This window comes from Pinus tabuliformis, chromosome 1_1 (assembly GCF_031772625.1).
Source record: "Pinus tabuliformis cultivar Carrire ecotype Pingquan chromosome 1_1, CPIR1, whole genome shotgun sequence".
NCBI lineage: Eukaryota > Viridiplantae > Streptophyta > Pinopsida > Pinales > Pinaceae > Pinus > Pinus tabuliformis.
Window position 1 is genome coordinate 689,935,814 of NC_142297.1, and position 15,870 is coordinate 689,951,683.

Genomic DNA, 15,870 nt, shown 5'->3' on the forward strand with positions numbered 1-15,870 from the left:
ACGAACTGCCAAACAGTTGGTTGGGAGACACGAGACACGATTAAGATAAGCACTAAAATGATTTGATTAGTTAGCAGACCAGTGCCTTGAGAGATTGTTATTAAAATGATTACTTTTTAAATGATATAGAAAAATAAACCATGAACAGTAATCATCTATCATCAGCTAAATCACAATGCTCAAAAAACGATATCCAGCAACTGAAAGTTTTAAAAGATGAATGCTTTAAACCACCACGAATCATAACCATTAACCAGATATCAATTTCGCATCTCGGCTTGAAAATTTAATAATCCTGCAAACCATGAAAGGAAAAGATCACCCAAAGAAAAAATATGCCTAAAACCAAGAAACTGAAAACCCTAGTGAAAACTGCATAGAACAAAATTTAAAACCCTAATGAAAAAAATATTAAAACCCTAGATCAGCCTAATAATTTACAGATTTAGGCCCTTAGCAGCCAGATTTAGCAGTAAGCACAGAAATATTTTAAAGAAAAGAAATTTCAGATTGTCACTGTGAAAAAACTTCAGAAATCTTCTCATGCAGATCAGAAAAATAAAACCGAATGATAGACCCAGGATCAAATCCAACTAGGCTCAACAAAAAACGCTTGCGGGAGTTGGTTGGTTCAGCCGAGAACTTCCCCAAACGCCCACAAAATTCCTTCAGAAAATGTTATTCTGCACAGCTCAAAACAATCGTCAATAAAGAGGGCAAAAATGCGGCTAGATCTCAAACAGTAATGGAGATACATGCCATTACTTCAGAAACCCTAACAACACCCAAACCCCAGCAAGTGAACAAGATACCTGTGCTCACAATACTCTACGAAAAGCTATTATTAATGGCTGAAAATAACATATGCAGAAAATGAAATGATCTCACAGCATTCCAAGAGAGTAACACCAGCAAGATATGGACCCCAAAGTCTTCTTTTATTAACCAGAAACAGATTTACAAGAGAGCTTCTTCAGTATCCGACTCACAGATCGAATGAATCTGAAAATGACTCCTAGCACCCTATTTAAAGGAAATGATCCAACGGCTAGTTCGAGTGATCCATGTAGAAATGATCTCGACCGTTGATGAAGATCAAGACATCTCTTGATCGCATCCGTAGATTTATTCAATTAATTTTTTATTATTATTTTTAAAATTTTTAAAATTTCTTATTATTTATTATTTTATTATTATTTTTTAAATTTTTAAAATTTTTTATTATTTATTATTTTTAAAATTTTTAAATTTTTAATTTTTTTTTTATTATTTTTTATTTATTTCATTTTTTTTAATTTTAAAATTTTAAATTTTTTATTATTTATTATTTTATTATTATTTTTTAAATTTTAAATTTTTTTTTTTTATTATTATTTTTTATTTATTTCATTTTTTTAAATTTTTAAATTTTTTATTTATTTTATTATTTTATTTCATTTTTTAAATGGATCATCGAACTAAACCTTTGGAAACATCACCCAGGACCTAGGACTTAGGACTCACGAGGGGATTTAAAACATTTTTCGACCCTCAAGACAAATTACATCATGACTTTTACAACTTACATCTCAAGGGGACAAGCCCACTTAACACAGACCCTCATAAATCACCCAGTTCTGCGACACAACTATAATCTAGCATATTAACACACTAGGATTCTCCTAAAGTTCTAATGACAAAATCCATCCCGGCTTTGGGGTCAGGTTTGAAGGAAAACTCTGCCGATCCATGGATCGGTGAGACGAAAAACCTTCCGGGACATAGATTATCATAGAAAGTTAGGTCCACCTAGGCAATTTTACATACATGACTCTGATCTGCTTAGATTATTTACAATTCACACATGCAGATTGGGTTTACAATTGAAATGATCAAGCTGCTGATGACTGCTGGATGGCACGGACACGCTGATCAGGTGCTGCCCCATTCTTGCAAAGAAAAAGGGGGTGTATTGCATGGGTAGTTGACCAGTAGAGGTCAACATCTGGCTCTACTTGGGGACACGTTGCTGCTTGCAGGAATGTGAGAATCCAGAATCTGCATCCATACAACACAAAAATAAGTAGCGTCCATCCAAAATCATCATATACATTAAGCACAATAAAGATACAAGCTCTTCATTTATTAGCTATCTAAAGCAGAAACGAAAATGCGGAAAAAACAAGGAGTAGGGTTAGAAATACGATACAAAGGATGCCCTACGGCATCAAATGTGTTCAATATAGTGCACACTGAGCATTTGCCTGCTTTCAGGCAAATCTGTCGGCTGCTTGTCGGATGTGCCATGTCCCATTTTGCATATGGTAGGACTCTTTCCTATCCGAAAATCAAGCTGCTTGCGGCCGTCTGATGCGTCAAATCTTCTTCTCATTTTCTTTCTCTTGCGCTTTTTCTTTCTCACTGGTTGAATTACTGATGACCTGGTACTTTCTGTTTCAAAGCTATCAGATGAAGTATGTAAGATATGCGTGCTATGTCTTTCTTCATCTTGCATCTGATCTTTATCATTCTTAAGTCTGTCTGGATCACCCTCAATCAACCATCTTTCAATCGAATCAACAACCTCCCAATAATAAGATGAATCTTGTTGCAGCAAATGAGAAGACTCCTGATCTGTTGATGTTTGCTGGTTTCTCTTATCCTCTGCCAGTTGCTGAAACCTTTGAACTTGTATTTTAATGGCATCCATCTGACTAGAGTGTTCAACCTTTATAGCACTGATTTGTATGGCATGGTGCTCTTGCATGTGTTTTATTACTTTATCATTCTTTTCTTTTATGTCCATCAAGCAATGTTGCATGAAATTTATTTCTTCTTTATGATTCGCTTGCATGTCAGCCAACTGATTATTATGATTGAACGTCATGATAGTCATTTCCTCTTCCATAGTTAGTAACTTGTTTTGCATAGAGTCAATTTCCCTACCATGATCAGCTTTTATGGTCACCATATTTTCCTCTAAGACTGACATCTTGTTATGCATGTTTCTAATTTCTGTTTCATAATTAGTTTTTATGGCCTCAATTTCTTTAGCATGGTGACTTTGCGTGACCTCAATCTCCCTGTTACGTTTTTCCAGATGGGTGCATAAAGTTTTCACATCATTGACATAATTAGTTTGATTGATTTCCATATTTCTCACCAGCATCATTAGATCTCGTAAAATTTGCTTTTGCTCCTCCCTTTCATTGTCATTTGTCCCTGATTTTTCACTATCATGAACTTGATCTGCAATATTTCCGGTGGATGACACATTCTGACATGATGAATCGTCTTGGGATCTTTCAGCTGGACCTCTTATCAAATTACTTTCATTCTGTTGCACAATTTTAGAGGTAGAAGGCAAGCTGTTTGGATTATCATATCTATCTTTAAAAGCATTGAGAATGTCTTGTAAAGAAGTGAAAAAATCATTAGGAAAATTATTAAACCAATTCAAGGCATCACCCTCTAAAGAATGGACAAATAGACGGATCTTGAAATCTTCATGATTATATTGAGGAAATTTACAATATAAGATCATTACACAAGTAAACCTGTTTAAATGTTGTCCAACAGTGACCGAATCACCACCCGAGAATTTAAATAATTTACCAACGGCCTCTTTCGGAAGATCATGGAGATTATCAGTAAAATGACATGGTTTAAATGAATAATCCATGATGAAAGATAAGGGATTAAAATGATGATAGAACTAGATACCTGCTCAAGAAAATCAAGAGATGAAAACAGTGGAGTCGCCACTTGAACAATGAATCTGATTCTAGGATCCAAAAGGTAACCACAAGCAAATATGAGGAAAGCTTATTGTCTGGGAAAAATGAGAAAGTGGAGTCGCCACCCAAACAAGAAACAATCCCAAGAGATGCTGCTGATATGGGATGAAAAGATGCCAAAAATATTGAATTTGCCAGCTCAACTGAGAGATGAGAGATGAGAAGATGAATGTCGATGAAACTCCAGGGACAGAAAAACTCTATCTCCGGCAACGGCGCCAAAAAAATGTTGGCGTTGCCGGGCCAGATGAAAAGATAAAAAATGAGAAGGATGATTGTCGTTGAAACGCCGAGAAAAAGTATCCCCGGCAACGGTGCCAAAAAATGTTGGCGTTGCCGGCTCAAACGAATGATAGAAAGATGCACGATGAATGATAAAAAGTCGTTGAAACACCAAGGACAGAAAAACTCTATCCCCGGCAACGACGCCAAAAAATGTTGTCGCGCGGATTGACACGACAACGCTCAGACCGGGGGCTGTCACTCTGATCCCCGATCCCTCCGTTTAAGCCTGTCTCCCGCAGCTAAGGGGTGTAGACCCTATGAGATAATGAAGACGAACTGCCAAACAGTTGGTTGGGAGACACGAGACACGATTAAGATAAGCACTAAAATGATTTGATTAGTTAGCAGACCAGTGCCTTGAGAGATTGTTATTAAAATGATTACTTTTTAAATGATATAGAAAAATAAACCATGAACAGTAATCATCTATCATCAGCTAAATCACAATGCTCAAAAAACGATATCCAGCAACTGAAAGTTTTAAAAGATGAATGCTTTAAACCACCACGAATCATAACCATTAACCAGATATCAATTTCGCATCTCGGCTTGAAAATTTAATAATCCTGCAAACCATGAAAGGAAAAGATCACTCAAAGAAAAAATATGCCTAAAACCAAGAAACTGAAAACCCTAGTGAAAACTGCATAGAACAAAATTTAAAACCCTAATGAAAAAAATATTAAAACCCTAGATCAGCCTAATAATTTACAGATTTAGGCCCTTAGCAGCCAGATTTAGCAGTAAGCACAGAAATATTTTAAAGAAAAGAAATTTCAGATTGTCACTGTGAAAAAAGTTCAAAAATCTTCTCATGCAGATCAGAAAAATAAAACCGAATGATAGACCCAAGATCAAATCCAGCTGGGCTCAACAAAAAACGCTTGCGGGAGTTGGCTGGTTCAGCCGAGAACTTCCCCGAACGCCCACAAAATTCCTTCAGAAAATGTTATTCTGCACAGCGCAAAACAATTGTCAATAAAGAGGGCAAAAATGCTGCTAGATCTCAAACAGTATTGGAGATACCTGCCATTACTTCAGAAACCCTAACAGCACCCAAACCCCAACAAGTGAACAAGATACCTGTGCTCACAATACTCTACGAAAAGCTATTATTAATGGCTGAAAATAACATATGCAGAAAATGAAATGATCTCACAGCATTCCAAGAGAGTAACACCAGCAAGATATGGACCCCAAAGTCTTCTTTTATTAACCAGAAACAGATTTACAAGAGAGCTTCTTCAGTATCTGACTCACAGATCGAATGAATCTGAAAATGACTCCTAGCACCCTATTTAAAGGAAATGATCCAACGGCTAGTTCGAGTGATCCATGTAGAAATGATCTCGACCGTTGATGAAGATCAAGACATCTCTTGATCTCATCCGTAGATTTATTCAATTAATTTTTTATTATTATTTTTAAAATTTTTAAAATTTCTTATTATTTATTATTTTATTATTATTTTTTAAATTTTTTATTATTTATTATTTTATTATTATTTTTTAAATTTTTAAATTTTTAATTTTTTTTTTTATTATTTTTTTTATTTCATTTTTTTAAATTTTTAAATTTTTTATTATTTATTATCTTATTATTATTTTTAAAATTTTTAAATTTTTAAATTTTTTTTTTTATTATTATTTTTTGTTTATTTCATTTTTTTTTAAATTTTAAATTTTTTATTTATTTTATTTCATTTTTTAAATGGATCATCGAACTAAACCTTTGGAAACATCACCCAGGACCTAGGACTTAGGACTCACGAGGGGATTTAAAACATTTTTCGACCCTCAAGACACATTACATCATGACTTTTACAACTTACATCTCAAGGGGACAAGTCCACTTAACACAGACCCTCATAAATCACCCAGTTCTGCGACACAACTATAATCTAGCATATTAACACACTAGGATTCTCCTAAAGTTCTAATGACAAAATCCATCCCGGCTTTGGGGTCAGGTTTGAAGGAAAACTCTGCCGATCCATGGATCGGTGAGACGAAAAACCTTCTGGGACATAGATTATCATAGAAAGTTAGGTCCACCTAGGCAATTTTACATACATGACTCTGATCTGCTTAGATTATTTACAATTCACACATGCAGACTGAGTTTACAATTGAAATGATCAAGCTGCTGATGACTGCTGGATGGCACGGACACGCTGGTCAGGTGCTGCCCCATTCTTGCAAAGAAAAAGGGGGTGTACTGCATGGGTAGTTGACCAGTAGAGGTCAACAGGAAGCTAGGTGCCTCCCCATGCTTCCAGGTTATAAATATGTAGTCTATTCTGAGCACAAGAAGAAAAAGGGTATTTCAAAATTTATGTTCTACATACATACATAGATGAGGGAAGATGCTCATTGAGATTAATGCAATCCATGACAATATGTAGAGATTTGGTTCGCTCATACCATTTTGATTCCATTTACGTGCAACATCCAGATATTGAATAGCATCCTTTTGCAAAGATGGATTTAAAAATGTACCTCCAATGGAGTCATAAACAGATGCAAGGTACAACATATATATTATGGTAGCCAATGAGAGTAACTGGCCCAGAAAATGCCGTTTGAACAATTTTTTTGGCCATAGTCAGCAGAACTGTAGCAATGAGATGGCTCTTTCAGACTTCAATTAGTCGACTCGCAGTTTCTCCCTTTTCAAGTTAGCTCAGTGGATTACCGATTTACATTTCGTTTAGCATTATGATGTTGATATTTGGTGCCTTGGCATTTTTTTCTTCTTTCTTAATGATTATCAGCCATAGCCCTTGGGCCAGATTTCTATCTGTTTGTTTGTTACCTTGTTTTGGTTCTATCATTTTTCTATCTTTGCGAAGATGGTTATTATGGTATATACTTAATGGTTTGAAATGCGTGATTGAGTTTGCTTTACTGCGAAATTCTTAAAAACTTGTGACTACATCCTGGCTATATTTTTCCCTGCTCCTCAGAGAGTGGCCAAAACTCAATATGTAAGCTAACTGCATTCAGTGAGTGTACCTCAAAAGTAAAGAAAAAGCACACACAAATATAACTTGAATTGTTATGATGCTTTCTATTGCCAACAAATAAAGAAGTGATCCAGCTAATTCATAGCACAAATTCCACCTGCCATGATGTTTCTGAAGACAGCCATCCAGTACTGTTTAATGACATGCTATGTTTGTGTTTATGATTACAGTGTGCCTGTTTACTTAACCATCTCTTAATTGATGAACAAGCAGAGGAGCTTGATGATTCTATTCGTAACTAATAGAATTGAACATGACATTTACCATGAACATTTTTTATAGATGATTCGAATTTAAATTGAATTCATATGCGGGATCATTAAGTGCCACTTTGTGAGGGACGGTCAAGCAAATCTAGGATTTATAATGAGTCCAGCATAGAAGCTTCCAGTCATAAAAATGGTGTCTCACACAGACTTCTGAGTACATTTTCGGAGTAAGCAATCAAATACAAAATTTTACCAGGAGAGATTATGCATGCCAGAGATCGTCTTAATTTGAAATTTAGAGCATCATCACTTTTGAGCAACAGGTCAGCTAAACCGTTTGATAGAATGTAGTTATCTTGTTTGTGCCGGCAATACAGCGCAGTGCCTATTTCATCAATGTAACAATTTTTTATTAACATGGGAAATAATGACTATGCAGGTCAGCAGGATGAGAAGCATTCCCTCAGCTGAAACAAGAGTTGATAACTATGCTGCAATTGATGAACAGATCTATTTTACTGATGCAGAAAGACGGCCAGCTGATGTAAGAAACTTGCTGGCTTCCAGGATTAGTGCGTCTGAGGAATTCATGGAATAGGACTTTTCGTTGTGGAGTGGCTCAGGGCCACCAGCGCTTACAAAGATGGCCATTTGCAGCTTGCAGAGAGAAGCTTTTATTCCAAGGTCAACCAAAGTCAAAGATTCTGGAAATGAAAATGTAGAATCAGATCTGGAGGGTTGCACTGTTTGTTTGGAACAGCTTTTGCCTGGGGAACAAATTATATGCCTTCCATGCATCCATAGGTTTCACATTGGCTGTCTGACTGAAGGGCTTATAATTTGTGGAGAATGCCTATATTGCCAGGAAATTGTGCATTTGGCATCAGCATGATCATGTAGGATAACTTGAGTTAGAGCATCATCCATTGTGACCACTTCTGTGAATAGGATAAATGTAACTAGGAAAAAAAATTATTTCCAGGAAAGCAGTTATTTTTTGGAAGGTCAAAATCCCACTGAAAATTGAAGCCACGGCACCTTAAAAAATGAAACTCTTCTCTTCATGTTGTTTATCAAATCTGTGTATGTTAGGGTCAAATTTGAAGGTATGCAAAATTTTCGTAATTCCCATTTCTGCTGGAATACTATGAATACTTGACATACTCTTGGGTTCTCTCTAGTGGAGGTTAACATAATTTCTGTCTTATTCCAAAAATTTCACAGCAACAGGCTTTTCTGGAGAAGGATGTAGCACTATCATTTTTATTATAAGAGTTACGAAAATGTAGTAAATAATAATGCAACGACCTTCTTGTCAGCACTTTTTCTGACTTGAGGTCAAGGGTGATATTTGAGACTACAGACCTGTACTAGCTGATAAAGAGGTGTATGATTTATCATGCATTACTTTTAAGTTCAATGTATGATACACCTGTCAGCGTTTGACCTTAACCTACATATGACAACCACCATGAATTATAAAACTGTGCCTACCAATTAAGAATACTGTTTCTTTTTATCACAAGGTATGTTTGATTGTTGAACAACTCCCTCCTTTTAGTTTAGTCTATTTTGGACGCAGAAACACCATGGGAGGTCTCATGTTTTTGCGTTTAGTAAAATGTAATTGTTTAAGAAATCTTTTGTGTTTCGTTTTTGGTAATTAGGAATGCTCAATAAGTAGTAAAACGAAGTAACTTGCATCTTCAACAATATCTAATCTCTTATGATACCAAAAGACCATGTAATGTTTTCTAGTCGAAATAAAATGCAAATGCCCGTGCGCTGTGATAAATAAAATAAATTATGACGGCCCAATTTTGTGTTGAATGGGCTATACGGTAGCCTTAGAGTAGAATATCTCTAAGGATATTAAACCACAGTTATAGAATAAGTTATAATATATATCCCATTTGGTGGAAGCAATGGGTTAAACATAAATCTTAAGGTTATAAATAAGGCGACTAGGTGAATTTAATCTGGAAACCATTTATTTCACATGCAAGAGATGAATTCATAAGGAATCAATGAGTTCTAAATAGGACCTCCAATAACCAAAATCCCCGTTATAATATATATCCCATCTGGAGGAAGCAATGGGTTAAACATAAATCTTAAGGTTATAAATAAGGCCACTAGGTGAATTTAATCTGGAAACCATTTATTTCACATGCAAGAGATGAATCCATAAGTAGTCAATGAGTTCTAAATAGGACCTCTTGTTTTATGGGAGTTATGCGGGGATTTTGGTTATTGGAGGTAGCTGGTGGGAGACTAAACTGTGGTTGACCGCACGTCTAAGCTGCCCTTGGATATTATGGGTGTCTGTTGCCATTATGCCTTCTTTGGGAAGTCTTTGTCCTGCGTTGATTGTTTTAGTTATATGATATCAGACTACAAACTGTTTTTTGGCCAATATTTATGTATGTTCTTCTATACGTGTTCAATTTTGGAGGTTCTCTATGCGGAATAACTAGCATTTAGTTGTTTTGGGTGCTGAACTAATTGCTGATAAGTATTCTCTAATCTGTTTGTTTAATTTACTGTTGTAATCAATGAAGTTACTGCTGTTGTGGAATCTACTTTCATCACAGTTTAATCTACTGCTGTTTGTATATCACTGTTAAACTTGGCCTAACTACGCTTTCTGTTGTAGTGCTATTTATCAGTTGCTCCTATAGTCTTACCATCTATGACGATTTGGACTCATGACAGTGGTATCAAATCCACTTTCTTGGTCTCGTGGGAGGAACACCAGTGATGACAGGCATGACAGACTTCTGTAGATGCAGAAAAGTTACAAAGGAGCGGTGGAGCCTCTGTTAGCCCTCATTGATTAATGTGCAAGCTTATTGGAATCTTATAATAAATAATCTTTTGAAATATAAGCATTTTAGAATTTGTTCAGCTATATTAAGAAGATCAAAGAAGGTGGTTTTTGGATTTCAAGGTTTCTATAGAGGAGAGTATTACTGTTAGAATGTCGATGTTAATTCCCATATTCATGATTCACTATGTGAGTCTAATGTAGATAAGGTAGCTTATGTGACAGAAGATTGTGGTTTCTATCATGGCTTTCGAAATTAATGACTGAGGCCCACTATATATCTTTGCTTCCAAGAGTGATATTGTAAGTTATTGTAGCTTTGGCTATGGAGAGTTCCATCCTGTACAGTTACAGATTGCTTACAACCTGACGACAATCCAACAGAATGACGATGATTTATATTCACGAGGCAAGGATAATACAATGGGAGGAAGTCTCTGGTACAAGATCATTCTTTTTCAAAAATCTTAGCTCTTTAAATGGAAAATGTTTTGAAAATTTACATGGCTAAACAATTTTATATATACACTATCGGTGTACAATTATTAAAATGGTTTTCTTTGCAATCAGCAAAATGCTCACTTGCAGAAAAATGGCCTCATGTACTGCGCATGCTTTAGTGATCACATGTCTACTATTATAAGGTGTCCTCGAAGATATCTCTGGATGGAGGTCGACCGAACTGCTAGCTGCAATAACAGGTGGTATTGTGAGGGACTTTATTGGATTTGACTATGTGACTAATGGCCTTTCCATCTGCAACATGCATTGGGTGGATGGTTGCGTTGATGGAGCTAAACTTTGCGGCTATCTAAGGGGCTATTATATGCTCTGGTGCTTCTTTTCCTTATCCAAGGTACTTATACAAATGGAAACCGTAGTTAGCCCCAAGGAACTGTTGTAGAGGAATGTCATTTTGCACTTTTTAAATACTTTTTCTGTCTTGGGAAGGTGGCCAATACAATTGCAACCCAATGTTCCTCAACTCAAGTGGAGGAAGCAGACATGGAACCCCACCTGGAGGTCTTATATTCTACCTAAAACCTGATTTTTCTCCTTGATAAAATAGATCTGAAATTTCTGTGGCCCATAATCAGAAAACTTTCTCGTTGCCAAGAATAATTGATCATCCTGGAAGCAATGATAGCCAATAATAACCTTTAGTTTTGGATGGATGTGACATTAAATTGCTTCTATCAGAGTAAATGCAAAAGAAGTTAAGATGGATGTGACATTAAATTGCTTCTATCAGAGTAAATGCAAAAGAAGTTAAGGATGTTTTTAGTGAACTGCACACTACCAAGAATAATTGATCATCCTGGAGCGAAGTTAAGGATGTTTTTAGTGAACTGCAGACTGCCAAGAATAATTGACCATCCTGGAAACAATGGCAGCCAATAACCATTAGTTTTGGATGGATGTGACATTAAATTGCTTTTTATCACAGTAAATGGAAAATAAGTTAAGGATGCTTTTAGTGAACTGCACAATATTTCACATTATTTGCATTGGAAATCAAGATGTATCAACATAACATATCTTCTGAGGATATAATGTGAAGAAAAAGGCTTTCACAAGATTGCTTTATAACAAGATTGTTCACAAGTACTTCAAAAATTACAAAATAACTTTGATAAAATGCTAATTCATATGTCATTTTCTAATCGAGATCTAATAGAGCATGGGCATCAAGAATACGTGCTATCTATTGTTCTTGGTTGTAGGCCAATTATTAGTAGATATGATAAGTTTCTAACATGATTAAGACATCAAGCTTCAATATATGTCATCACACATAACTATAGTATACTATTCCTTAACATTGTTTCCCATGTAACAAAACACCTCACCCTCCAGCTGATAAGCAAGGGTAGGATATTTCATAGGATTCGTGAATGTACAAGAAGTTTCAAAGACATGGGTTCAACATGTCACTTGTGGAAATAAAACCTATATGGGGAAGATAACAATTGTTCCTTCCAACCACCCAAAATATATATATATATATATATATATATTCCATGAGAAATATCTTTATATTCTATATGAGAAATACAAGTAATATTCATTATGAGCTCAACTTGTCTCATATAGGAATTGAACTCAAGTGGAGAGGATAACAATATTTCTTTTAACCACTCATGCTAAGCACAATTGACATGCTAAGGATAAATTTTAAAAATTAAAATTAAAACACATGATCTCATCAAATAAAAGTAACATAAATATAATATGAAATACTCATCATTGAAAAATCTATATATTGGTAATTACTGGCCAATAGAGCATTCACCACTTAACTACAAATAGTCTTGTTTGAATGCCATGTTGAGTTGAGGCTATGTTATATAAAAATTTAGTATTTTGTAAACGATTTAGCTAATTAGGTCACACAGCATGATCAGAGATCACGCCCGGGCCTCTCACCCTGTAAACGTAAACGGTCAATTTATATTCATTATTAATAAATACATATTTTTATGTCAATTGCATTGGTTTGTCTACACCATCTGGTATGTCTACACCATCTGGTATCAGAGCAAGTAGCTCCTCGACTCATTGTTGTGTAGTCACGGATTCTTTAGCTTTCACAAACACCTCTGCTTGCTATTTCTCCGTTCAACTGCATTCATTCCTGCTTCGTTGACAACATCCCCTGTCGTGCGCATCCATCATGCCTTCCGCCGTCAACAATGGGTTCACGTTGATCGTTGTTCCTACATTCTTCGTTGTTGTGCTATCGTGACCCTGTTGACCCCTCCGATTTTCCAACCCATTCACATACTTGTTCATTGTTTTTACCTCCCTGTTTTTTTCCTCCGTTGTCAAGCCTTCCAGGTTTCTTCGACTTCCTTCCGCCCAGAACCCTGTCCCTCTCCACTTAATGTCAGTACGAAATATATAGTTTATATCTATAGTTCAATTAATTAAATTTTAATTGATTAATATATAGTTTATGACTATACATAAATTAACTTTAATTAATTATTATATAGTTTATAACTATATAATTTATTATCCCAGATGCGGGTGATAATGGAGGACAGTGAAGTGGTTGCCAACTGGGTTGGCCTGTGGCGAGCGTTGCCACCATTCAGTTAACCGCCATCAACCTCGACTCACGACAAACATGAACTGTCGGGAAAATACCACCTCTGCTCCTGCCAATCCTCCCCTGCAACCTCGGCCCCTGCAATGCCTCTGCCCTCATGTAGTGATAGCACCTAGCTCTCGCACAACCCCTGGGAGACGTTGTAATATTTATTGTTGTATAGATTTTGGCTCAGGCATTCACTTCACCCACAGCCTGAATTATCAATTTATCATCCCTTCGGCCCTGGTTGCTCATCCCTCTACTGAATTGCCTGCTAGCTCTACTGTGACACTGCCTCCCATTGTGCCCAATTCTGAACGAAACTCGCCTCCAATTGCAGATAGCATGGTGCGACACAGGATGCGAAGCCGAAGGGGTGGGAACCGAGGGAGCCTGAGTCGCTCCCAACGCTCTTCTGCTTCGAAGACCACTTCCTCTCTAGCTAAGCAGAACATTGGTCGCTACCCAAATACGCACAGTGGCAGAGGTCGCTTCCACTCAGTGGCCTCTACAACGCCTCCCAGCATCTTCCCCTCCACTTCTGGCCCATCTTCCCGAAGCACTCCGCCCACTCCTCAACTGCATTCCCAAAATGCCCAATTCACCTTCCGCTCCGCCCTGAACAAGCCCCTCATCACGGCCACCATAACCATTAGCTTTCAAGAGGAAAAGCAAAGCTCTGAGGCACAAGACTTCGAGGTTGGAGGACGATTCATGGCAGCTGAGGAGCAAGGAACAATGGGAGGTGGTCGAACCAAAGCAATGGAGCTCTCGAACACTGTTGGTGGCGGGCGCACCACAGCAGGGAGCAGCCAAACCAGAGCCAAACCGGAACTGGCTCAGACGAGTCTTCAGGGCGCAGAGGAGTGGAGCCAAGAGCAGCAGACCAGACGCGCAAGAAAGGAGGTGAACGAGGCTCCGAAAATGAACTGGGTAATAGACAAATACTATTGCCTCATCGAGGAAGAACAACCGGAGTTGCAGGCTGGCGACACGGAGACTTCGCCGCTGGCAAGTGGCGACATGGACGAGTACAGATGCTTCATCGTGGAGGAGCACCCTCCATTGCCACCACGTACCTAGCCCGCCACCTCGATGCCGTGTGTTAGCCTCCTGGTTTGCCACCTTGCTGCTACTCAACGTGCCACGTGCTTGCCTCGTAGATTGCCACTTAGCATGCCACATGTCTCAAGTTCTTTGGGATTTTGTTTCTTAGTTTTCTGTTTTCAATGGGTTTTAGGGGAAAATCTTAAAATTTTAGGCTCTTCAGTTGGGTTTACTTTTTTTAATCTCCTCAGACACAATGATACAAAACTGGATAATTTGTTGGTTTCCCCTGTGTGGGCAGCAAGCTATTTTTTTGAAACACTTTGGTAACGAACTAGTTTCCCTTCTGGGCAGTTCAATTCTAAATTTTTTGCTGGTTGACGCCTTTTCTCTGGCATAGATAAGTACAGGCTTCGGCCTCAGTGTATGATACTCTTTTTACATTAATAGATTTAGTATAATTTCGAAAAAAGAAACTATACAATTTATTAATATTTTAAAAAATATATTATTATTAAAAAAAAAAAAAAAAAAACTTAAGGAAGAAAGCTTAAACTAGCGGACAAATATACACCCCCACAAACCCGTTCGATGTCGTCAATGACAATGACCGATTTCAGCGAAAAATTGATTGATCTTGAGAATACGATTACTAGCCATTCTGATAATTTTAACCAAAAATTTATCAATCTCAAGAGTAAGGTTACCAGACATTCCGACAATATCAAGAAGCTTCAGGATACTACAAATCAGATTGAAAAATAGCTCGGACAAAACCATACCGAATCCAAAATAAATCATAATCAGACAATGACAATACTAACCGCTATTTGTGACAAGACGAAGATTACACTTGAAAAAATATTCCAAGATGTTGAAGGTAATCAACAGCACAATTAATCACATTCAACAAATTCTCATGAAAAAACTAAGTTTCCAAAAAAATCATCCACGCACCATCAAGAAAATAGTAACGTGAATTTTCAAAATGAGCAGCTCTGGAATTGATTTACCAATCAATACCCTCTTTTCATTCCACTGTTAGAAATGTATCAATGAAGAGCAAAAATCAAGCTACCCAAGTTCGACGGTAACGAAAAATGCAGCATTGTGTGGCTCAATAAAGCAAGAGAATATTTTGAGATTTATGATATTGACAATGTTGACGAAACTATTAGGCACACTTCCATGAAAATGGAAGGCGAAGCATATAATTGGTATATGTGGTGGAAGAAGACGACACTCACTATCAGTTGGAGAAAACTTAAAGATGCGTTCTTTAAAAGGTTCCAAGGTGTCAAGAAAGAAGAGTTCTTTTCAACACTCATCAAATTGCGACAAAAAGGAGATGTGGATGAATACACTCGAGAATGGGAGACCTTAGCAACACGAGTACTGGGGTTATCAGAATCTCATCTAATCCAATCGTACATCTCTAGACTTAAAACCTATCTACAAGTAGAACTTGAGCTTCATGATATTACGTTGATAGAAGTAGCAAGACAAAAAGCAAAAAACGTTGATTTTTTTTGAAAAGATACTGTGGTCAAAGTCGGAAAAAGTATACTTGAGACAAAGATTTCCCCAATCTGCAAATACGGATAATA

The 15,870-nt window shown here is 36.9% G+C and overlaps 1 long non-coding RNA gene across 1 annotated transcript in view; it reads left to right on the forward strand.

The window, feature by feature from the left end:
* The window catches only part of LOC149215290 (uncharacterized), a 278,730-nt gene extending 267,551 nt beyond the window's left edge, over positions 1 to 11,179 (forward strand). Inside the window, exons 4-5 of the long non-coding RNA XR_016250469.1 lie at positions 9,952 to 10,562; positions 10,693 to 11,179. This is a non-coding gene — a long non-coding RNA (uncharacterized LOC149215290). The remainder of the gene's footprint in view (positions 1 to 9,951; positions 10,563 to 10,692) is intronic.
* The last annotated feature ends 4,691 nt before the right edge of the window (positions 11,180 to 15,870 follow it).